General features: G+C 36.5%; 2 pseudogenes; both read left to right on the forward strand.

Moving 5' to 3' along the window:
- The window catches only part of LOC149165214 (uncharacterized), a 158,742-nt pseudogene extending 157,366 nt beyond the window's left edge, over positions 1–1,376 (forward strand).
- A 197-nt stretch (positions 1,377–1,573) lies between these two features.
- LOC149165215 (protein CLAVATA3 INSENSITIVE RECEPTOR KINASE 1 pseudogene) lies at positions 1,574–2,532 on the forward strand (annotated as a pseudogene).
- Positions 2,533–25,271: the final 22,739 nt, after the last annotated feature.

Here is a 25,271-nt window from a genome sequence, read left to right on the forward strand (position 1 = left end):
TTAGGGTATTATAAGGGGAATGTCTATTTTAGGAATTCGCACTAGTGTTGCAAAAGCATAGATGCAACATAATGTTGGATGTGTTGGGATTTGAAAGTAAAACTCCCAATAGAAATTGAAATAATATATGGTAAATTGATGATTGAGAGATGGTGATGATTTCCCAAAAAGAATTAGTAGTTTGAAGAAGAAAGTAAAGCAGTATCATGGTATAGTACAGGGCTTTTGTGACAAGTGAATCAGGGGGTGTATATGTACGGAGAGTGACCAGCTATGTAGGGAATTGCCTAAGGCTACCTTTTTTTGTCCTCTCTTACAACTTTATTTGAGAAGTGGGCTACAATGGTGAAGATATACTTTTAGATGAGATGGGCTCAGATATCCCTACAAGTGTGAAGTACGAGTTGTGTATAGGAATTTGGGATATTCAATGTAAAAAATAATGCCAACAGTTGTTGAGAAATAGGAAGAAGAGAATGATAGATTTTAATGTTACCATGTCTGTATTTTCTTCTTGTCATTTCACCTTTGAGGGGAATTTATCATTGCATGGTGTTTTTTATTGTTGTTCATTGCGGTCCTCAAAGGATGTGGGGATAAGTCTACTTTATGTCATGTTCCTCCTATGAATTTATGCTAAGTATAGTTTCTGTTCTCTGGTTCTCAATACATATATCCAAAAATATTTTCACTTGTTCTTCTTGACTATCCTTTCCTTCATTGTACCTCCTCTGAAATTGTGAATGAGAATGTGTCAGTGTTGGTGTACAAGTTATGTAATGCAGATAGGTTGGTTGGTGGGTGCATTTTTTATTATGGTAGTTATGGGTAACACTGCCACCTTTGTAGGTAGTAGCACCCTCTCCAAATCATGTGAATCTGGAACTTGTTTCTCTGATTAATATCAAGAGTGGACTGAATGACCCAGAGAATATAATGGAGAATTGAGATGGAAGTTTTTTGGATCCTTGTATTTCAAACTTAGTGACCTATAATGTTGATAAACTATTAACTACATTGGGATTCTCCAGCTAGAACTTTTCACAAACATTATTTTCAGGCATTGGGAACCTCACCAATCTTTAGTTTGTGCCTCTACATAATAATAACATGTAAAGGCCTCTTCTTTAAGCATTAGGGAATCTTGGAAAGCTTCAAACACTAGACCTCCCCATTAATCATTTCAGCATCATTATACTAGTTCATCAGGCCATCTAAAGAACATAAAGAACCTGAGGCTGAATAAAAATAACCTTTATGGACAATTTCCTAGATCACTATCCAACATCTCTGTGTTGTCATTTTGCGACTTGTCCTACAACAATCTCTATGGTTCAGTCCCATCTATTCATGCAAGGATCTTCTATATTTATTGAAACCCTCTACTATGTGGGTCAGGTGTTATATACCTTTTCCATAGAGAATTTATGACACCTATTCTTTTGACTACCAATACATGAGCAACCATTATAGCTCCTTCTAGAGCTTTTAGAAAGCATAGAATGCCTTTAGATTTAGGCAGACACCTTGGTTTTCTGGGTGTAATTGGCCTTGAAATTGAATTTTTCTTTGGTGGAGAGAGAAATAGAATCAACAAGTTTTTCTTGACGTCACATGATGCATAATTTTACTTGTGACATTTAGACAGATTCCATTTCAAAGAGATTCAAGTTGTCGCTTATTATTTTAGTAGGAAGAATATTATAGCATCAGGAGCATTTGGGAATGTGTATAAAGGATTCCTGCAAGATGGAACTCTTGTAGCAATAAAAATGTTGAAAGATTCTTATGCAGCAGGGGGAGAAGTCTAATTTCAAACAATATTTTAGATTATAAGCTTGGTTGTGCATAGGAATTTGTTGAGATTACATGGATTTTTCATGACATCCACATAAAGTCTATTGGTTTATCCATACATGTTGAACATAAGTGTTGCATCTCATTTGAGAGATACCATTAATGGAAAACCTATAATGGATTGGGCTGCAAGGAAGGTGATATCCTTGGGAGATACTAGGGGACTTTGAAACCTACATGAGCAGTGTGATCCCAAGATAATTTAGCTTGATGTAAAAGAAGCCAACATCTTACTGCATGACTATTTTGAAGCTCTTTTGGGTCACTTTGTGTTATAAAAACTTCTAGATCATAGGGACTCACATGTGACTTCAGCTGCTAGGGGTATTGGTGAGCAAATAGCCCCTGAGTACCTTTCTTCCAACTAGTCCTATGAGAATACCAACGTATTTGGTTTTTCCATATTATTATTGGAAGTTATTACTAGGAAAAGGGCTTCATATTTTAGCTGGGAAGCAAACTAGAAAGGAGTGATGCTTGATTGGGTTGAAAAAATACATCAGGAGAATAGTCTTGAAATCATGATAAACAAGGACATTAAACTCAATTATGATAGTTGAACTTGAGTATATGGTGCAGGTACTAATGTTATTTACTTAGTGTAACCCTAGTCATCGTCCGAAGATTTATGAAGTGGTTAGGATGTTGGAAGGTAATGGATTGGTAGAAAAGTGAGAACCTTCATAGAAGGTTGAAACAACTAAATACAACGGGATGGAAGTTTCAGGTCTGAGGTGACATACATGAAATGATAATATAGTGCTTGGAAATGTTCTCATGTGACATGCTGGATGCTTTTTTATCTTGGAGCATCTTGAACTAACCCCCAAGCATAGTTGGTTGTTGTAGATTCCTTGTAGTTTCACTGTGATGTGCACTCTGATGGCATCACTATTTTTGGTGTTTTATTATAAAATTATCAGAGTATACTCTCTGATCTCATCTCCAAGTTACATTTCCAACATTGATTTTCTACACAAAAGTGAGGAATATAGGCACAAATTACTTTTATGTAACTTTTCAGACTCTGAGTTGATGGAATTTTGTTGAGATTACCTGCAAATTCTAGAAATTTTAGCACACTCAGGGCAAGTTATTTATTTTGAGTTGGAAAAGAACTAGGATCAGATGATAATCCATGCTTATTAGGCTCCTACATGTGCAATATTTCTCGCCTTTGTCAAGAGGATGCCTAAGAAAATAAAAAAATTTAGGACAACTTTCAGTACAACTTTTTATCTAGAACAACTCCTCCAACATAAATTTCTATCAAGTTTCTCAACCCCTGAAGCTGAGGCATTGACTAAACATTATATTCTAGTATTTATAGTTTTATGCACGGATATTTTAGTTTGTACAATGTAGTGTGGAGAAAATATGTGATTCTTAGAATTGGTTCATTTAAAAGCGAAATATGGGTGTGTTCTACACACAACTGCGTTAAGTTAAAGTGTAGTAGCTACAATATGATAGGAAGCATGTACAAAAAATATTTAAAAATATATAATTTTAAGTATTTGTGCTATCTCATGGTAGTTGAAACCATCTAATGTTTTCTTGCCCCGATGTGGAGGGGTTTTTCTTGAAATTAGCATATCAATATAGTGTTTGGTAGCTCTGCATGAGTGGCTAGAGCCTATTGATTTTCATGTACAGGGGTGGGGAATATGTCTTACACTACTCTCTACCTATCCTACTTTTGGTTTATATTAACCTTTCTTTCCTTCTTTTTCTGGGAAAAATAGCATCTGAAGGAACAATATGACACAGATGATTGTCCTCATAAAATATTAATGTTGTCATGTTTGATAAAAAATATCTCTCTATATCTGAAGTGGTTTATAGTGGTGCTAGAAATGCTTAATGAAGTTTTGTTAAGAGTCTCCTAATGTTAAATAGTGTTGTTAGTTGTCCTAAGGTTGAGGATCATAACTAGTGTTATTGATCCACATAATCTATCACTTAGTTATGGAAGTGGTTAAAAAAATAGATCACTTATTACATTAGCTATATCTACATCGGGTTCTTCTCTTTTTATTTTATAATAAATTGTGTAGCTAGTACTGACAGCTTGCAAACCAGTATTAACAAGAACTTGTGACTTGGCAAGGACGAAGATGTTTGGAGATAGTATCATATGAGGGTCCCACTCCAGGGGGATTCCAACCCATAGAGACTCATTCCAGTGGTCCAATATTAATCATTCAACATGTACATGCTTGACCCCTCTCTAGTGTTTAGCTAGTTATCTCTACGAAAGAGACACATGTTTTGTTGGTCTCAACCTTTAATGACCAAAATTATTATATGGGGCAGTCCTGAGATCATATGGACTCAACCTTTATTTTGTAGTCAATTTTGATAATGGTATATATAAAATCAGTGATTGATTGGAGATGAATATGCTTTAGTGAAATTAAAAAATTATTTCAGATAGTAAAAATTGCATGAAGTAATGTAGGTTGAGACCTCTAGAGGGGATGTTTTGGTGGTTTGTAGGTATTATCTCTAAATTTCTAAAAAATATTTTTTAATATCTTTTGTAAAATATAGAAATTAGGAGCATGTAGAAAGAGTCTGATGGGAATTGTGTAAAGAAATGTGGATGAAAATAATTTGTCAGTTTTACACTAAATATATCTTTTAAATGCCAACTTCGTTTGTTGTAAAGCTAGTCTTATGTCATTTCAATAGTAGAGGGATAACATAACATGAGTGTTTGGTTTTTTGGTGAAGATGGTTGTGTTTCTCACCAAATTTAATAACATAAGACTAACGGGCAATATTAGCAGTTTATTATCTATATGTCGGAACATTTTGTAGCCTCAAACCTAATAAATTACCACAAGTAAATAGTATCTAGAAAACTAACAGGTTTGGATCCTATTTGATATTGGTTTCTAAACATTTTAGTAGTCTACTTCCATCAAAAAAATTTAGCGAGGGTATCTATGTTCATGCCCTCCTTATGTATTTCTTGTAGAGCCTCAAACTAGTTTTGGAGATCGTGTTAGTGGGAGTGATCATAAAATTGTAGAGTCATTGCTTTGCATTTCCTATTTAGAGGATTTCCTTTGAATGTTCTAATAAGAGGTAAGTAATTAGGTATGACTAGGAGAAGGTTATGATGGTCTATGGATTAAGACCTCAAGGTGGCTTCCTTGTTACTTTGTAGTGGATGCCAAGGACTTTTTCATTTTAGTCATATTACTCCCTTGGTCGGCAGAGATTTGTTGCCTTTAGGTCTGTAGATGTTTTGGCTTGTACATGTTTGTTGTCAATAGTTACTAGTGTTGTCTAACATGCTTCTTTTTCTTTAGGGGTGTCTTGAGCTAAAGGGGGGTGAGACTGAACCTCATCATTTTCACCAATTAGTGGCCAATCCTTAATATTATTATTTAGGTCGACCTATCTTTTTAGCCTATGATATTAGAATTAGGTATTTGGAAGAGTAATGTATTTGACATGTTGAGGTTGACCTGAATGCAGATAATACCTATTTGGCTGGTATTTTAAATTTTCGTGGTGGCTGTTAGCAAAGGAATTTGGCAGTGCATTAGGAAAAATTCTCTAGGAAGGGCCAAAACTATAGAGGTAAGATGAGAAAATCAATGTTGATGACAAAATACAACTCGAGATTTTTATTGGTTTAGAAATCTTCAATCCCTTGAGAGAATACAATAAACACATTCCTACACTCCACTAACCTCGGCTAACCACTTGGTTATTGTGTGCTGGATCCATGGGAATTTTGATCACCTTGCACCCAAGTTTGAATCATGTTATTAGAGGGGAACACCCAACTCAAATTTTATATTCATCTATATAAATAAAATTGGATTGGCCTCTACATCATTCCCTTGTCGTATAACTTTGGCACAAGGTTGCTAGATTTATTGGCATCATAATTCTCCTAACAACTTGCAAAGTTCACAGTAATAATTGAAGGTGTGTAGGCCATCAAAGGACTATAGCCTAATGGGTAAGGAGATATCTACATAGGATTCTAGTAGGACACAAGGAGTAAAGACTAAAGGTATATGTTTTGAAGAAAACTATTTTTCCATAATGTGTTTAGGAATGTAATGGAATCTATTGATCTTAGAACCTTTGATTGATATTGTCTATGAGAAGATGGAGTAATGTATGGGTGTTAAGTTGTCATGTACCATTTATTCAGGTGTCACATGTGATTAGGAGTAGGACAAAGGATTATTGAACCTTTACAAGGACAAGCTTAAAGCATAAAATTTCCCTTAGCTTTTATTGCAGGCCACAACTTACTTTCATGAACCAATAGTATTGTAGCATATTCATACCCAAAACATGTTCATGTAGCACACTGCAGTCTGGGCATTGAGCATTCCTGTCATTTCTATCTTAATGAAAAGGGATTCGATGTTGGAGTCAAAGTGAGTTATATGAATGGAGTTGTAACAAGGTACTCGATTTCCCTATTGGAAATTTTGGCAACAAAAAATCCTTTCTAAGGAGAACTCGTATCTACTTTATTGTTTGGTTCAGTGTTGATTGACATTCAAAAGAGAGTGTGCCACATTTAAACCTTAATCTAGGAGAGGACATTGAACTAGGACCTAATTAATGACCTTCTATATCTTTTTTAGGTCATAAGAGAAAGAGAGGTGCAGGGCTTCTCTCGCTTTTCAGAGCCACATCTATGGATGTCAACCCTTCACAGTACATCAATTCATTAATATGATTTTCACCAAGAAATGTTCAATGATCAGCTGTAGATATCATTGCTATTTTGTTCATAATATTTTTTTGCCTTCTTTTTACATGTATTTATGTATGCTAATACGTTTTTTTTTAATTACTTTTAATATAGCACACTTATGTGTTGCTTATAATTCATTATTAATTATGTTCAAAGAATGTGTCGGAAGAGATAGAGACTTTTGTATAAGGATTCAAAATGAGAACTTGATGATATCTTTTATTCAATTTGTCATCAATAAAGTGAAACAATGGTATTCTGTTAACATTATGTATATATAATTTTTTGGCATGACTCATTATGTATGCAAATATAGCTTTTTTCTTCATTTTAACAAAATCACATATTTAAATATCCCATACCAATGTGTTTGTAATTGTTTATTGATTATGTTGAAAGATTGTGTTTGAAGGACAACTTGATCATATATACCATCCAACTAGTGGAAATTCTGTAGTTTTCTTATTAAAAGAGAAGACTCGTACTATAGTTTTATTTTAAAACATATTAATTTGTTAGAAGTTTCTACATGATTTTCAAAATGTGTGTCAACCCACATTTGATGAATTGACAAGATTTTTCAAGTAACAAAATTTGTGATAAATTAAAGCTAACATACTATCTTTATTGCAGTGACACCTTTGAAGTAAATTGCTCTAAGGTTGTAAATATTCAAGGTATTATAAGACCTTGTTTATATTTGTAAATGGTTTATCCTTGCTCACTTTTGCCTTTCTAGCATTAATATATTATTTTTGTTGTTTCATAAGATTGCTTGTTTAGTTTGATGCTTAGTTAATGTGAAAATATATGATAAATTGAGGTAATTCCTAGATACATTAATTTTGGGTCCCAATTAATACTCTTCCCCTACCTTGTAGTAAATATTTTAAGGTATTTGGAATTGTAACTTTGATTTCATCTTTAGTATATTTTAATTATATCACTTCTATCAAAGCGTTAATAGGGCATTGAGAAAGTAGCCGAACCTATATAGTTCTATTTTGAAATAATCTATCAATTAACAATGCCATTTACATGGATAATTTTGCAGAAAGGGTCATCTTCAATGGACATTGTGATTGGTCAAGGAAATGAAACCTCATGCAATATGTCTATACTTGATAAAAATACTTCCTTGATAATATTTTTCAATGTTGCACCAAGTGAACATTCTAACTTAGCATTACAAGCTGCAAATCAACAAAGTTTTATTCAATTTCTAACACGGTATGTTATTTTCTGTCCATTTAAATTATTCTTCGTTAGTTTCACGTGTTTGGCTTTTTTCAATAAAATAATTATGGAAAAAACTCCATCATGATGTTGAAAATGGTTTTCTCTGTAATTACCAGTATTCCGATGGCCAAGTGAGTCTCTAGGTTACAACAGTTACAAGGACATGGCTGCATGGAAGTGAAACTACCAAGGTTTGGCACAATTATTTAATGTGATTATATACATGATTGTAAGTTATCTTATTTTCTCAATTGTTGTTCTACATGATTTTAAACTACCTTGTTTCTTAAATGATATGTATGTTTGAAATTTGGGTAGAATAACATAGAAGAGAGAGAAGAATTGTCACATAATTCAGAATGGTCAAGATTAAAGAAACCATTTGACTTGTAAATATATGTTCTCTTCAAGGAAAAAAGTCCATAAGATTTAAAGGTTTAATTATTTCAATGTTGTTAGCTCAACGAAAGAGCACCTGTTCACAAGAATGTGGTTGGTGGTTCAATCCCTCCGTGCCCTAATATATATAACGAATGGTGACGATCACTATTCATCCATATATATGTATCACTAGTGAGGGTAGTTAAAGGACCATTATCAAAAGTCATTTTATATATACGAAATTGTGATGGTTAATGAATGTCAGCATAGATATACATTGAGAGTGAGGGCCTTGAAAGTTCTTTCACCATAAACCATTATTGTTCATATGAAATGGTTACAATCATTATCTGTCATTCTAATCATTATTAATGATGGACCTTCAATGTCACCATAACACCTATACTTTTAGCAACGTGGCCTTTTGTGACATTATTTTTTTTTATGGAAGCTACCTTGACCATCACCAATGATCTTATAGTGACATTTTTTGACCCTCATCAAAATATAAAAGGTTATGGTCAATGAATGTCACCACATACATGCATTAATAGTGAGGGCCATGAGAGGCCTATCACCATAAATCACTATTGATCATAAGAAATAGAGACTATCAATATCTTTCATTAGAATCATTATTCATGATAGACTTTAAATATCACCACATACCTATACTTTTAGTAATGCCACCTTTGCTGACGTTTAGTTTTTTTTACAAAATTCATTTTGATCGTCACCAATAAGCTTATGGTGAAAATTTTCAAACCTCACCAATGACCCTTTTTGTTGGAGGGGGATAGAATAAGGGTGAAACCAATGACACCATATTGGATGCCAAAAATAATGCAGAACTAGATGCAAGTTTAGACAAAAACCTAGGCACAAAATTAGATGCTAATGCGGAGACAAAATGAGGCGGAAAAAAGGATGCAAATTCTGATGCCGAAAAGGATGCAATATTACCCAACAAAAAGTATGCAAAAATTGATGTAAAAAAAAGTGCAAAATTAGACACAGAAGTAGACACATAAATGGTGTGTAGATGAGCATAGAAATGGCTCAAAATTGGGTGCAAATTGAGATGAAATTCTGAATGAAAAATGAGATGCAAAAGCGATGAAAAAATTGGTACAAAAACAAATGCAAAATTATACAAAAAGAAAGGATCAAAATTAAACGTAACATTAGACACAAAATGGGATGCAAAGGTGGATGCAACACATGGCTCAACATACGACACAAATCTAGAAGAAAATTTAGATGCTGAAAAGGATGTAAAATTGGATGTGAGAAATGGTGCTAAAAACGATAGAAAATTGGATGCAATAAATGATGCAAAATATGGTGGAAAAAAGGGAGACAAATCAAATGTAAAAGGGGATATAAAAAGTGGTGCAAAACAAGATGCAAAAATGGGCACAAAAATAGTTGCAAAATTTTGTGCTAAGTCATATTCAACATATGGTTAAAAATTGGAGGTAGAAAAAGGTGCAAAAAGGGGTACACAATTACAACAAAAATTTGGTGTAAGACTAGATGCAAAAAATGGTGATAAATTTAATGCAAAATATGGTGTAAAAACTGATGCAAATGATTGCACAAAACTAGAAGCATAAAATGGCATAAAATTGGAAGAAAGAAAAGAGGCAAAAACATATGTGAAAATTGACGCAAACTAGAATAAAAAATTGTCGTAAAACAGGGTGCAAAACTAGATGGAAAAAGTGGTGTAAAATTAGATGCAAAATATGAGGCAAAATCAGATGCAAAAAAGGATGAAAAAGGGAGGCAAAATTTGGTGTAAAAAAGGATGCAAAATATGTCACAAAAAAGTGTTGGGTTTTATTATTCTTTCTAGGACTACCTATGGTTTTGTGCATGATTTTCATGCATGGTTTTGGACGTGATGGTTTTCAGTCCATGGTTTAGGACATCATTGTTTTCAGTCCATGGTATTGAATGCTTCAGCATGTATAAATATGTATTGTAACATTCAAAGGAAAATAATGAAAAATCAAGTTGGTAGTCTCGATTTTGGGATCCAATGGAAAATATCTGTGTATTTGTGTTATTCTCTCACATTGCTTATTTTCTATGTTTTAGAATTTGTATGCAAGTAATTTTTGTATGGGGTTAAAACCTACATTTGGTATCAAAGTTGTTTTGGCATCAAGGGGATGCCTTTGTTGCTGAGGAGTTTCGATCGGGCCTGTGGTAGACCCTGTTTAGTGGGAAATCTACAGGATCATTTCTAGTGGTGAAATAAGATGACGAGCAGTGGAAGGATAGAGATCGAGAAATTTAATGGTCATAGTTTTGAGTTGTGGAAACTGAAGATGGAGGACCTGTTGGTGGATAAAGATCAGTGGATTTTAATAGACCTAGGTATTAAACCAGCGAGATTGTCTGATAAAGAATGGAAGAAGTTGGATCAGAAGGCAAAGAGAACAATACGATTGTGTGTCTCAAGTCCAATATTGTTGAATGTATCAGGGGAAGCTACGATGAAGGCTTTGTGGGACAAGTTAAGGACTTTGTACCAACCTAAGTCTGGTGAATAAATTTTTCCTACCGAAAAATTTGCATAACCTGAGGATGAAAGATGGATACTCAGTGACAGAGCATTTGAATGAATTTAATACTGTGGTAAGTCAGTTATCATATGTTGATATCAAAATTTTAGATGAAGATAACTTCATTACTTTTTTGTGTTCTCTACCATATTCATGGGACAGTCTGGTTATTGCAATAGGTAATATTGCAACAGCCTTGCAGTTTGATGAAATAGTCTCATCCTTGCTGATGGAGGAGATGAGATGGAGAATTATGGAGAGCGAGAATGGTGATACCTTTTCTATATGACGATGGTCCCAGAATATAAGAAAAAATAAATCATCGAGTGGGAGATATAAATCTAGAGGGAGATCTAAATCTTTAATAAAACCTGTAAAGGTAGTGTGCTGGAAAACAGAAAGGAAGGGCACTAAAAATGGGACTGTAAATCTAAATCTCCTGACAAATGAAAGGGATCTGATGACGCTCCTTCTGTAGAGGCAAAAAACACCTCAAATGAAGGTGGGGATGTGTACCTGGCTTATTCAAGTACACATGTAGATCATGAGGCATGGTTGATTGACTCAGGTGCATCCTTTCACTTCACTCCTCATAGAGAGTGGTTCTGTGAGTATCAGAAATACGATAGCGGTGATGTCTTCTTAGGGTATGATACAAAGGCTAGAATCATTGGTCATGGAAAAGTAAAATTGAAATTGCAAGGTGGAAGGTTTAGAACACTTCCAGGTGTTCTACATGTTCCTGCATTGGCCAGAAATCTAATTTTTGTAAGCAAGCTTGAGGATGCAAGTGTAAAAACAGTGTTTGAGAAGGATACTTGCAAGACGATTTAGGGAGAAAAGGTATTGATGCGGGAAGTTCAGATTGGAACTCTATACAAGCTGCATGGTAGCATTGTTGTTGATGGGTGCAATTGTTTTGTGGTTCCTAAAAGTGGAGCAGAAAATCTAGTGGTCTTTCCAGAGAAGACTATGTTGTGGCATCAAAGTCTTGGAAATATTGAAGACAAGGGCCTTCGAATACTTCATGGTAAAGGTATGGTAGAAGGTATGAGTAATAGCTCTCTCGATTTTTATTTCTGTGAAGATTGTGTATATGGGAAGCAGAAGTAGGTGAGTTTCCGCTCTGGTGGTAAGAGGGCAAAACATATATTAGAACTTGTGCATAGTGATATGTTTGGACTTGTGAAGGTTCCATCACTAGGTAAGTCTCTAGATACTATGTATCATTTATAGATGACTTCTCAAGGAATACATGGATATATTTCCTTAATAAGAAATCTGAAATATTTGATAGGTTTAATGAATTTAAGGCTCTTGTGGAAAACCAAATAGAGAAGAAGATAAAGGTGCTGAGGACAGATAACATTGGAGAGTTTTGCAGTAAGGAATTTGAAGAATTCTGTAAGAAGTGTGGTATAGCATGGCAGAAGACTACTCCATATACACCTCAACAAAATGGAGTTGCGGAAAGAATGAATGAGACGTTGATGGGAAGGGCAAGAAGCATGCTCAGTGGTGCCGAGTTAGGACAAGAATTATGGGCAGAGGTAATGGAGACAACATGTTACTTGGTCAATAGATCACCTTCATCAACATTGGAGGATAAGACTCCACAAGAGGAATGGAATAGTAAGAAACCCTCTTTCACATATGAGGGTATTTGGATGTGATGCATATGTACATGTTCCAAAGGAGAAATGAACCAAGTTGGATAGTAAATATGAAAAGTGCATCATTATTAGGTATAAGGATGGATTAAAGGGTTATAAGCTTTGGAACCCAGTAATAAGGAAGGTTGTGTACAACCAAGATGTGGTGTCCAGAGAGGTGAAAGATGTTATTAAACATGAAGTCTATCCTAAAGGAACCTAAGAAGATAGAGTTTGAGCTAAATAATGAAGAATCAAACTCTAAAACAGAGTAGGAATTAGAAGATGAAGAGCCACAAACTCTTGGTGTGAGAAGATCAGTTCGAGAAATAAGGCAGCCAGAAAGGTATATTCCATCTACTTTCTGCTCAAATTTTTCATTACCTATTATGGATGATGATCCCAAAACTGTGAAGGAAGTAGTATATTCAGAGGATGGAAAACTCTAGAAAGAGGCCATGGTTGATGAAATGGCATCTTCAAACAAAAATGAGGCTTGGGATCTGGTGGAGTTGTTGGCTATAAGGAAACCCATTGGCAGCAAATTGGTGTTAAAGAAGAAGACAAATGAAGAAGGGAAGGCGGAGAAATAAAAAGCTTGGTTGGTAGCGAAATTTTATTCCCAGGTGCCAGGAATTGATTTTGGTGATATTTTTTCTCCTATTGCCAAGGTAGCTTCTATTAGATTACTTTTATCTATTTTTTCTACTTTTATTTTGAGGTAGAACAGATGGATGTGAAGACAAAATTTCTTCACAGGGATCTGGAAGAGGAGATCTACATGAAGAAACCTGAAGGCTATGTGGTGAAGGGTAAGAAAGAACTAGTATACAAGTTAAAGAAGTCTATGTATGGGTTAAAGCAGTCTCCAAGGATGTTGTATCAGAAATTTGATACATTTATAGGGGGACTTGGCTTCACCAAAAGCAAAGCAGATCATTGTGTGTATTTTAAATTAATTCGTGACCATGTTATTTATCTGGTCTTATATGTGGATGATATGTTGCTGGTTGGAAATGACAAAGAAATTATCCAGGTTTTGTCGACCCAATTGTCCTCCAAATTTGACATGAAATATCTTGGTGCTACAAACTATATTTAGGGCATGGAAATTAAAAGAGATCGGACAAAGAGGAAGCTCTGGTTAAACTAGAGGAAGTATGTTGAGACAATATTGCAAAGGTTTAATGTGGATGACAGTAAATTAGTGAAGGTTCCTATTCTTGTAGGTGTAAATTTATCTGCTAAATAGTGTACCAAGACACAAGGGGAGGAAGAGGATATGTCCCATGTTCCATATGCAAGTGCAATCGGTACCCTGATGTATGCGACTGTTTGTACTAGACTAGACATTGCACATGCAATGGGAGTATTGAGCTAGTTTATGTCAAAACCACAGAAGGAGCATTTGACAACAGTGAAGTGGGTTTTCAGGTATTTTTCTGGCACTAGTGGTTATGGTTTGTGCTACCAAGGAAGGCCAGGATTGGACAGAGTTTTAGATATCCATGGCTTTGTTGATGCATATTGGGGTGGAGATCTAGATCAGAGAAGATCTACAAGTGGGTATGTGTTTAACCTATTTCGAGGTGCAGTCAGTTAGATGAGTAGGAAACAATCTGTAGTGGAACTATCAACTACAGAGGCAGAATACATGGAAGCTACTCATGGAACAAAGGAAGCAGTTTGGTTGCAGAGATTGTGTTCAAGAATGGGGTTAGTGCAGGGAGATATAAGGATAGATTGTGATAGACAAAGTGAAATTTTCTTGGCAAAGAACCCTGCTTAGCATTCAAAGGCAAAGCACATTCATGTTTAGTATCACTTTGTGAAGGATATAATAGAAGACAAAAAGATATTGCTAGTAAAGGTGCACACTTTGAAGAATACTGCAGATGCATTGAAAAAATCTGTGAGCTCTGAGAAGTTCTCTTGGTGTAGAGAAACAATGGGGGTTGTAGGGCTAGATAAATGACTAAGCTCTCTTGTGGCCCCATATGGAAAGAAAACAAAAAGTGGGAGAATGTTGGGTGGTGTTATTCTTTCTATGACTACCTATGGTTTTGTGAATGATTTTCACACATGATTTTGGACGCGATGGTTTTCAGTCAATGGTTTTGGACGCAATGGTTTTCGGTTCATGGTTTTGGACGTGATGTCTTTTGGTCCATGGTGTTGGTTTTTTCACCATGTATAAATATATATTGTAACATTGAATGGAAAATTATGAAAAATCAAGCTGGTAGTCCCGGTTTTGGGATTTAGGGAAAATGTCTGTGTATATATGTTTTATTTGTTATTCTCTCACATTGTTTATTTTCAATATTTTAGAAGTCGTATGTAGGTAATTTCTGTACGGGGTTAAAACATACAAAATGGATGCTTTAAAAATTGTACAGTAGAGTCTACTCGTCAATGCAAGGCCATATTAACCACTCAAAATTACCTCATGCATGATATCTACACCCATATCAATGTATGTATAAAAAAATATGTATGACACACACACGTATACCTTACGTACAAACACTGACATGAATATCGAGTGCATAACTTACATAAACTCATGATAAACAACTCCAACAAAAACACCATTAAATTTTCACATGGAAACACCACTGCAACCATAACCAAAACCAGGCATACAAAACTAGTACATAGACCACAACAATGAGAACACATATGCAACTAACATAAATTCATGACCAACACATTGCCAAACCAGTCCAAAGGGTGAACAATGCTATGATATCGATGTAACCGACGAATATGGGTAAACATGTGACATGAGGCTTCTATGTCCTTATTCAACTTCCTATGTCATATTAAGGAAGTGGAACCTAAAACAAAATAAAATTGTCCATCCAGCATCCTACATAACCTAAAGGAGCTACACCACATTCCTAGGTGACCAGCCCCTAAGGAAACACAGTACTTCAATGACCTAGAGCCCCATTTACTCCCTTGCCAAGCCCTCCAAGCGACTGAGGGTCTGAGTCACTCGCATGAGCTTGCATGGGTGGGACTGTAGCATTTTTCTGCCATTTCTATACCAGAGACTCAAATATTTATGTCTAAATTATAGGGCTAGGACCCGATCACTACCCAAAACTTCATGGAATTCATAAAAATAAAAAGAAACATAGAGGTAATGATGCCAATGCAAATTCTCAAACAAGGAGTTGATTGCACACCTACTAGCCATGGATAACAATTTGTGAAACATGTCATAAATATGCTTCCTATAGGTCATAATAACATATCTGAGCATAAGGGTCTTATACTTATTTGAGAATAACTAAGATGCATTGGTCATAGATTCATTGCTCATTCATTTACAAATCAAAAAATCATGAGAACCATATATTTTCATTGTCATAAAACATATTCATAACCAACATTTAAGCAAAAAAAATAAGGATACAATAGCCATAGGCACGTCATATAATCCAGTACATTTTCTCATAAAATACCAATGACAAATACTTCTCATTAATGAATGAAAAATCCAATGGGGTATGGGACTAATATGTTCCACCCATATGTAGATTGACTAAGCCAAGTCTCTCTTCAGCCAATCACCCATGTGCCGCATTCCAAGCATGATTATGGTAATTATTAGCAGAATCAATGAGTGCTTCCCAAGTCCACACCACCTCACCATTAACAATAAAAAAAGGCTTTACTACAATCTCGACTAGATCACTAGGCCATAAACAATAAACATACAATATTAGGCTTTATTGTAATCATTAGTAGATTGCTAGGTGAAAACAAGCATGGATTGCACCAAATCTCCCCACCTACATCATGAGGAATTTATCCATCCCAACATCTTTCCTTTACCATGAATCCCTCCATTACCTGTCAAGGGATTCCTAAGCCTATGAGGTCTCAACACTCTAGGATTTATCATGTGTCCCATCTCGGGATTCCTATGCCCAACCAACAATACTCAACACTCAAATTTATCATGTATATTTCCATTATCAATCAAGGGATTCCTAAGCTCAATCAAGCTTTGCACATTTAGGCTTTACCGTGCATCCCATCCCAGGATGTTGGAAATATTGAGAGTGATCCCGGTGGGTCTTCAGGTACAATGCCATGGAAAAAGCTTAGAAAATCAAAGTGATTGGAAGGAAGTCAACTTAGGATCAAAGTGTAGATCTCGTCATCCTGGTTCCAATGGCAGAGATGGTACTTCAATCTGAGTCGGGATGATGAAGCTATCACACAAAGAAGGATGCTTTAATCCTTACGAAAATGAGGTTTTCCTTTGAAAAAGGGTCTTAACCCTTTAATGCCAAATAGTAATTGGATGTCTCATAGAAGTAGACTTAAGAAGGGTGTAGTGGAACCCTCTATCACTAATATCTGATGAAATCGGATTAGTAGACCGAAGGCAACCAAATCAGAGGACTTATTGTATACATATCGGTGAGAGGGAAGAGCAATCGGTGATACACCAATCGATGGAACCATTATCGGAAAACCCAGTGTCATCATTAGTAGGAGACCAATGCAATTAGCTGATGCTGATATCGGTGATCAGTGATCAGTGGTCGACAGTTCCCCATGAACAAGACCTTAGCAACAATGATACGCCGATTACGACCGTAGGTCAGATTCGATAGTCATATAAGCCTGATTTAATGATTTTTGAAACCCTGGTAAATGGTTTTAGGGTGGATTTTTAGTTTTTTTAGGATTTTTAAGGCCTCATTGCCTCAATGATAAAAAGGCCATTTAAATAGGCAGTTATGACCGCCAATCCATCCACAATACCAGCCTCCATTTTGAACCAGAAAAGTCCCGATTTGAATGGGATTTTGTCCAAAGAATGCATTATAAAGGCACGATAATTGGAAAGAGTGGTAGGAGGTATTTCAGGTAGCACACTGTTTCATTTTGCAGGAGGCCGAGAGTACTATTTTTCTGTGTTTAGACAGTTTAAGTGACTCTAGCCCCTTCATTGCTACATATCCTTTGGTGTTGTTTACCTCTCCATATCAGACATCCATTTCATAGGCCATCTTGTAGATTAGAAGTATAAGCCTCCTATGGACAGTTGATGAGTGTAATTCTCTTTTCTTTCATGCCATTTAATAAGAAAGGCCTCCCCATTGTTGACTTGGGCTGGGAGATGTAGTCTGAATTGGACAAACTCTGTTATCAAGCCTTGCTGTCTTCTTTTTGTGTTTTTTATGTGTTTACTTCTTATTTTATTATGTGCGCATTTTTGTGTTAAGTTACAATTTTTCATGTGATTCTTTCCTATAGATGTATAAGCGAAAACATCCTTGATCAACTGGTATCAGAGCAGGGCTTCGTAGATGTGTGTTTCATGTTAGCATGCTAACAAGAGGCAGGCTTCAAATAGGCGAAGGGAATCTAGAATCTTTCGATCCAGAAGTAGGGCATGCACCTCGAAGGAGAAACATGGTAGAATATGAAGCTCATATTGAAGAGGAGCGTAATTTCAAAAAGACTTTCTGTCCAATGGCAGAGCACATCAATTAGTTGGTTTTAATACTAGAGAAGGAAGATGATAGAAATCCAAAAGGAAAAGGTTCAGCACATGGGAATGGTGGAGAAGAACCCCCTCCTTCTCCTTCTATAAATGAAGGCTCTCCTTCCTCTCACCACCATAATCAGAGAAATCCAAATGATGCATTTAAGAAACCTTTTTTTTAATTAGATGTTAAATTTGATCTTCCTATGTTTAATGGTCAAAGTAACACAGAAAAGCCTAACAATTGGATCAGGAAGATTGAGGTTTGTTGTAGGATTCAACGAATTGTAGAGGATGAGGTGAAAATCTAGTTGGCCTCTCTATGATTGGGTAGCACAACTATCATTTGGTGGGAGAGAAAATTGCAGAGTAGTAAAAATGTGGGGAAGCTCGTTTCCTCATGCTCTAATTTTACTTCTGCATTAAAGGAACAGTTTTATCCCTTAGGATATAAACATAAAGCTTTGATGAACTAGAAATATTTAAGGTAAGGCAAAGGGTAGAATGTTCATAGTTTTACAGAAGAGTTTAGGAAGAAATCACTAAATTTGGGTATTGCACTTGATGCACTTGAAGTTGTAACTAGGTATATTGGCTCACTACATAGTTATATTAGGCATTCATTGTTATTGTTTGAAACCACCACTATTGATTCAGACAGTGTGAAAGTAATTCGTATTGAGAACAAGGGCAAGAATGAAAGTGAGGATTAGTCCAGAAAGCCACTATTCAAACCTCCCAATGGCAAATCCAAAGTGAAATGGAAAGGGAAGGAGAAGAAAATAACAACAGCCAAAGAGGGAGAGCAGCCTTATTGTAATCATTGCAAGAAGGAAGGCCATGATGACGATAATTGTTGGAAGCAGCACTGTGAAAACCGTCCAAAGAAGTATGGAGGAAAAGGGAAGCAGAAAACAGTGGCAGCAGCACAGCGAGACCTTGGATCAGATTCAAGAGGTGAAGTGTTGGTCACAGCAGTGGGAAAAAAACGTACCCTTACACCTCCTGTTGATTCTAAATCGCATGAAAGCACCAGTTCTATAGATGAGTCCCTTTCGAATGATAGAAAAAGAATTGAACTATTTCATATCATCATTGTAGTAAATCATACCAAGGTTGAAACTCTGTTTGACACTAGTTCCCAAGAAAACTTAATTTTAGAATCCCTGGTAAAGAAGCTTGGCTTAGAGACAAAACCACACCCAAAACCTTACTTGCTGGGATGGATACATGACAAAGAGAAATTGAATGTAACCCAAGAATGCAAGGTCAAATTTGTGATTGGATCTAAGGTGGTAGATGAAGTAGAAATGGATGTAATACCACTGGATATTTGTGGCATGGTATTAGGGAGCCCATACTTGTATGACAGAAAAGCAGTCTTTTTCTGCCATGAGAATAAATATCACGTCACCATGGATGGGGTAGAATACATAGTGCGGGCTCATCAAAATAAGGTTAATGCTAACATCATAAGCACTAGGCAGATGAAATGACTTGTGAACACGAGTAAAACATGCATGCTTATGCTCGTAAGGGAGAAAGAGGCCAAATTCACTGATGCATTCCAGGGCTGCAATGGGAAGTGTAAACAAGAATTAATGGAGTTTATTTTTTATTATAACAAACTATTTCAGGAGCCGAAGGGACTACCTCCAAAGAGGGAAATCCAACATGAAATCCATGTATAGCATGGCGCCCCTCTGCCAAATATCGACATGTGCAGGATGTCAGAGATCCAGATGGAGTAGATCAAGAGGCAATTGCAAGAATCACTAGACCACGACATAATCGTGTCGATCTCCTCTGCATGTGGTTCACTGATTGTTCTAGTTCCAGAGAAAGATGGCAGCTGGAGGATGTGCGTGGACTACCGTGCACTCAACAAGATATCAGTAAAAAATCATTATCCCCTCCCATGCATAGATGATTTTATATACCAATCAATTTTTTTTGTATATTTCACAAAGTTACATTTGCGCAGTGGCTATCACCAAGTCAGAACTGCAGAACAGGACATGTGGAAAACCACTTTCAAGACCAGGTAGGGGTTCTTCTAATGGATGGTGATGCCATTCGGGATTTGCAATGCTTCAACCATCTTTACGTGGGTTATGAATGATATATTTTAGCCTTTCATTGATGAGTTTGTTCTCGTGTATTTAGATGATATACTAGTTTTTATCAATAGTTGGTTTGAACATGTGAGTCATGTAAAGAAAGTGCTTGATGTGCTGAAAAAAGAAAAACTCTTTCTAAAATTGTCGAAGTGTATGTTTGGGAATACCTCTTTGGGTTACCTAGGTCATATTGTTCATCATGTGTAGTTAAAAATTGATCCATCTAAAGTTGAAGCAATTATAAGTTGGCCTAAGCCTAATAGTGTAACCGAGGTTCGTAGCTTTTTAGTTGTTGTCCAGTATTGTAGGAGATTTATTGCTAATTTATCTATTATTGCAGCACCTTTGCACACCTTAACAAGTGTGAAACATGTATTCCAACGGGGAGGAAGACATCAGAAGTCCTTCGAAACAGTGAAGGAAAAAATTAGCACCGTGCCAATCTTAGCCTTACCCGATCTCCAATAGCCATTTGAGATGAAAACCAATGCCAGCGGTTATGCCATGGGAGTTGCATTGATGCAGAAAAAGAAGCGAATTTGTTATCATTCTGAGAAGTTTTCTCAAGTTGTGATAAACTATCCCACCTATGACAAGGGGCTTTATGCCTTGGTGCAGAGTGTGAAAAAGTGGAAACGCTACCTGATCGACAAGGAGACCATCATTCATACAGATCATCAAACCTTGAAGTACCTTGAGTCACAAACCAAGTTGCAGCAATCTCGACATTTCAAGTGGATGGGCTTTCTTCAACATTTTCATTTGGTAATAAAGTATAAGAAGGGCACTAGAAATAAAGTGGCCGATATGCTATCTCGCCCTCCTATTTTTGCTTCTGTTATTTTGCATAATTCTTTGTTATATTTTGAAAGTTATGCTGAATAGTATGGTAATGAGATGACTTTAAGGAGGTTTATGCAAAACTAACCCATGGTTCACAGGTGGACAACTATCACTTGCAGGGGAAATTGTTGTATCACCTTGGTAAATTTTCTAGTCCCACAGGAGAAAGAGTACATGTAATTTGAGAGGCCCACACCTCTCTTGTGTCTAGACACTTTAGTGTCGAAAAGACTTTATGTCATGTACAAAGATTTTGTTTTTGGCCTCATATGAAAGAAATTATTACTCACTATGTAAAGGGTTGTGTGATGTGTTTTGTTTCAAATCCCTCGAATATAAAACTTGAGCTCTACACGCCACTCCCTATTCCGAGTCATCCTTGGGAAAGTGTGTCAATGGAATTTGTAGGAGGTTTATCTTTGTCTAGGAAGAGTCATGAATATTTATATGTTGTCGTTGACAATTTCAGCAAGATGTGTATTCTTATGCCTTCTAAAAAGAAGATTACTGCAGAGTAGAATGCTTCTCTTTTCATTCAACATGTTTAGGTCCACTTTCGAATATCCACATCAATTATGTCAGATTGGGACTCTCGCTTAGAGAGTTTTGGACCAGCTTATGGCGGATGATGGACACCAAATTGGAAAGAAGCATGACATTGCACCCACAGATCAACAGATGGATAGAGGTTTTTAACCATACCGTGGTACACTTATTACGAGGCTATTGTGGGAAGCATCCCAAGTTGTGGGATGAACATCTCCCCTATATAAAACATTCCTACAACTTAGTAGTGCATTCATCTATGCAGTGTTCACCATTCGATACATGCTTTTGTTACCTGCCAAAGGACCCTTTTGATATGATCATTGGAAGGGAAGATGGCTTCACTGGACATAATGATAGGGACAAAGCTCAACAGTTCATTTAGCAAATCCAATTCATTCACCAAGAAGTGAAAGAGAAGTTGGAGAAAATTCAAGCCTGTTACATTGATTCCATTGCCATCGCCAGCTGCAATTCCCCTCACATATTTGCATTTCAAGCCATCTAGATAGCCAAACAACTAGACAGCCAACCATTTCCCCTAGACAGGTGTTATGGATCCTTTGACTCCTAATTGGGTTGCCTTCCCTTGTTATGGGTCTTGACGGTGCTGCCTATAGGTCACAATGTGCTTTGAGATGGTTGTCGCTTTCCCCCCTGGGTGGGTAATCCACTCCCGTTACTCTGTTGTGTCTGATGAAATACTTTCCTTGGTGCTGGGGGGAGCGAAAGGATTGATGAGTCACTGGGTGGGATGCCATTACTTATTTACTTTGCCTTTTGGATTGGATTTACTCTTTCACTTTCTTGGGCAAGGCTCAACATGATAAACACCGAGTCAACCATCAATTCCAAGTGGGAAATAAGGTGTGGTTCCACATCACCAAAGACAGGATGAAGGGAGAAGGAAAGAAGTTGTAGCCAATCTAGTATGCACCGTTCACCATACTAGAGAAGATTGGGAACAATGCCTTTCGTCTTGACTTGCCGGTATATATGCAGATGTATTCAGTAGTAAATGTGGAGAACCTAAAGCTGTATGAACCACCTTGATCATGGACACTAATGAGGTGGGCACAGTTCCTACAGTAGATGACTTTTCACCAGAATATCTCGATGAGTTTCCCAAAGACATCATCCTTAACAAAAGAACTAGGACTTCATGGTGAGGAGATGTAGAATTTCCTTGAGTTGGATTCAAGGGAATGCACCTGAGCAAGGCCAGAAGGTTGGAGAAAGAGAAAGTGAGGGAACATTTCCCTCACTTGCCAATTGATTAATGAAAATCTTTTGGCTGTCCAAAAGCTCCTCAATGGGGAGGATTGATCGAGGTGGATCTTCAAGTACAATGGGAGGGAAAAAACTCATAAAATCAAAGTGATAGGAAGGAAGTTAACTCATGATCAAAGCATAGATCTCACCATCTTGATTCCAACGGCACAGATGGTACTTCAATCCGAGTCTGGATGATGAAGTTATCACAAAAAGAAGGATGCTTTGATCCTTAAGAAAATGAGGATTTTCCTTTGACAATGGGTTTTAAGCCATTAAGGCAAAATTACAATCGGAGGTTGCATAGAAGCATACTTAATAGGAGTGCAATGGAACCCTAGATCACTGATCTCTGATCAAATCAAATCTGTGAACCAAAGGCAATCCAATCGTAGGACTTATTGTATACATATTGGCGAGCGGGCATAGTGATCGGTGATACACTGATCGGTGGAACCATTATTTGGACACCCAGGACGACCATTAGTAGGACACCGATGCAATTGGCTGATGCCGATATCGGCGATCAGTGATCGATGATTATCACTTCCCTGTGAATGGGACCTTGGTAACAACGATACACCAATTGTGACCGTAGGTTGGACCCGATAGTCATATAAGCCCGATTTAATTATTTTCGAAATTTGGGTAAATGGTTTTGGGGTGGATTTTTAGTTCTTTTAGGATTTTTAAGGCCTTATTTCCTCAATGATAAAAAGGCCATTTAAAGAGGCAGTTACACCTGCCAATCCATCCATGATACCGGCCTCCATTTTGAACTAGACAAGTCCTGATTTGAATGGGATTTTGTCCAAAGAATCCATTTTAAAGCCACAATAATTGGAAAGAGTGGGAGGAGGAATTTTGGGTAGCACATTGTTTCATTTGGCATGAGGCCGAGAGTGCTAATTTTCTATGTTTAGATAGCTTACATGACTCCATCCCCTTCATTTCTATGAACACTTTGGTGTTGTTTACCTCTCCATCTCAGGCATCCATTTCATAGGCCATCTTGCAGATTGGAGGTATAAGCCTCTTGTGGACTGTTGATTATTGTAATTCTCTTTTCTTTCATGCCATTTAATAAGGAAGGCCTCCCCATTGTTGAGTTGGGCCTGGAGACATAGTCCAAAATGGACGAACTCTGTTATCAAGCCTTGGTGTCTTCTTTTTGCATTTTTTATGTGTTTACTTCTTCTTTCCTTATGTGCACATTTTTGTGTTAAGTTGCAATTTTGCATGTGATTCTTTTCTATACATCTATAAGCGAAAACATCCTGGGTCAGAGAGGGGGGTGAATCAATATTTATTTTCAATTGTTACTTTTACTAGTGAAATTATTTATATTTAGAACAAAAAATGAACAATAGGAATAAATGGTTTTATTAATATAATATTTACAATAAATTAGGTACAATATATATAAGGCTCCAATCTATTTCCAACCACCAACTTAGTCTTTTATGAGGCTCCAACCTCTATGAATCTAATCCTATCTTCTCAATGCACCAACCTTGTGTTTAGGAGCACCAACTCCAAGGACACCAATCCTTCCAATTCTAAGGCACCAACCCGAAGGGCTCTGACCCTATAGTTTTTCTTTGTCAAGAAATGTTTTTATTGTATTACACTCCTCTCAAAATCTTCTTCACTATGTTCTATCAATATATATCTTCACTGCTACATCAATGACAACCTATCCTCATATGAAGGAGTCTTCACAATTCTTCATATTGCCCACATAGAGTCTGCAAACTTACCTTATGATGATTTCAAATAGCCATCATGATCCCCAATAATGTCCCCAAGATATGTTGATGTTTTTCAACAAGATAACTTTGATAAGTTGCACTAAGCCTCAATGTCTACACAATAAAAACAATTCTCTATTTTTTTTATTTTTTTCAACCCTTTGTTCTTACTGTTGCAATAATTTTCTTTGGAATGACTACTTCTTATTGTCATTATAGCTTACTTCCAAGAAACAAACTGAGGATCACTTCAATGCTGGTGTTTTCTACTGCTCCCTTCAAAATATCACAGATGAAACTTTATTTCCTTTCATAGAACCTTTCTTCAAAATTGTGTCTATACTTCTTCCATCAATGAATTTATCATAGGTTTGAGCCTTTTTTAACATTAACCCAATCAACAGAATGTTTCTACATTCATATTCTGCTAGCCCTTCGGCTTCCTCTGTGCTCACTCGACCTTCGACATTGTTTCTACCATTCACTTGACCTTTGGCTTCCTTTCATATGCTAATTGATGTTCACGAGTTATGAATTGTCCTTCTCTTCCACATGGAGGTCCCACATGCCATGTCATCACCTTTAATCCCACAATTGAAATTTCATGAGAACGGGAGTCATTCCTTTAATCCCGTAATCACAACTTCATAAAAAATTAGTGGTTTTACAAGTGTGCACATGCTTTGTCTTTTGATGGAGTGGATGTGATATTCAATGAAATGCTTTTAATGAATCCATCGGGTCCACAACTCTATCACAATCAGAGGTTTTAACATTCCTTTGA

This window comes from Pinus tabuliformis, chromosome 5_1, assembly GCF_031772625.1.
Source record: "Pinus tabuliformis cultivar Carrire ecotype Pingquan chromosome 5_1, CPIR1, whole genome shotgun sequence".
Taxonomy (NCBI): domain Eukaryota; kingdom Viridiplantae; phylum Streptophyta; class Pinopsida; order Pinales; family Pinaceae; genus Pinus; species Pinus tabuliformis.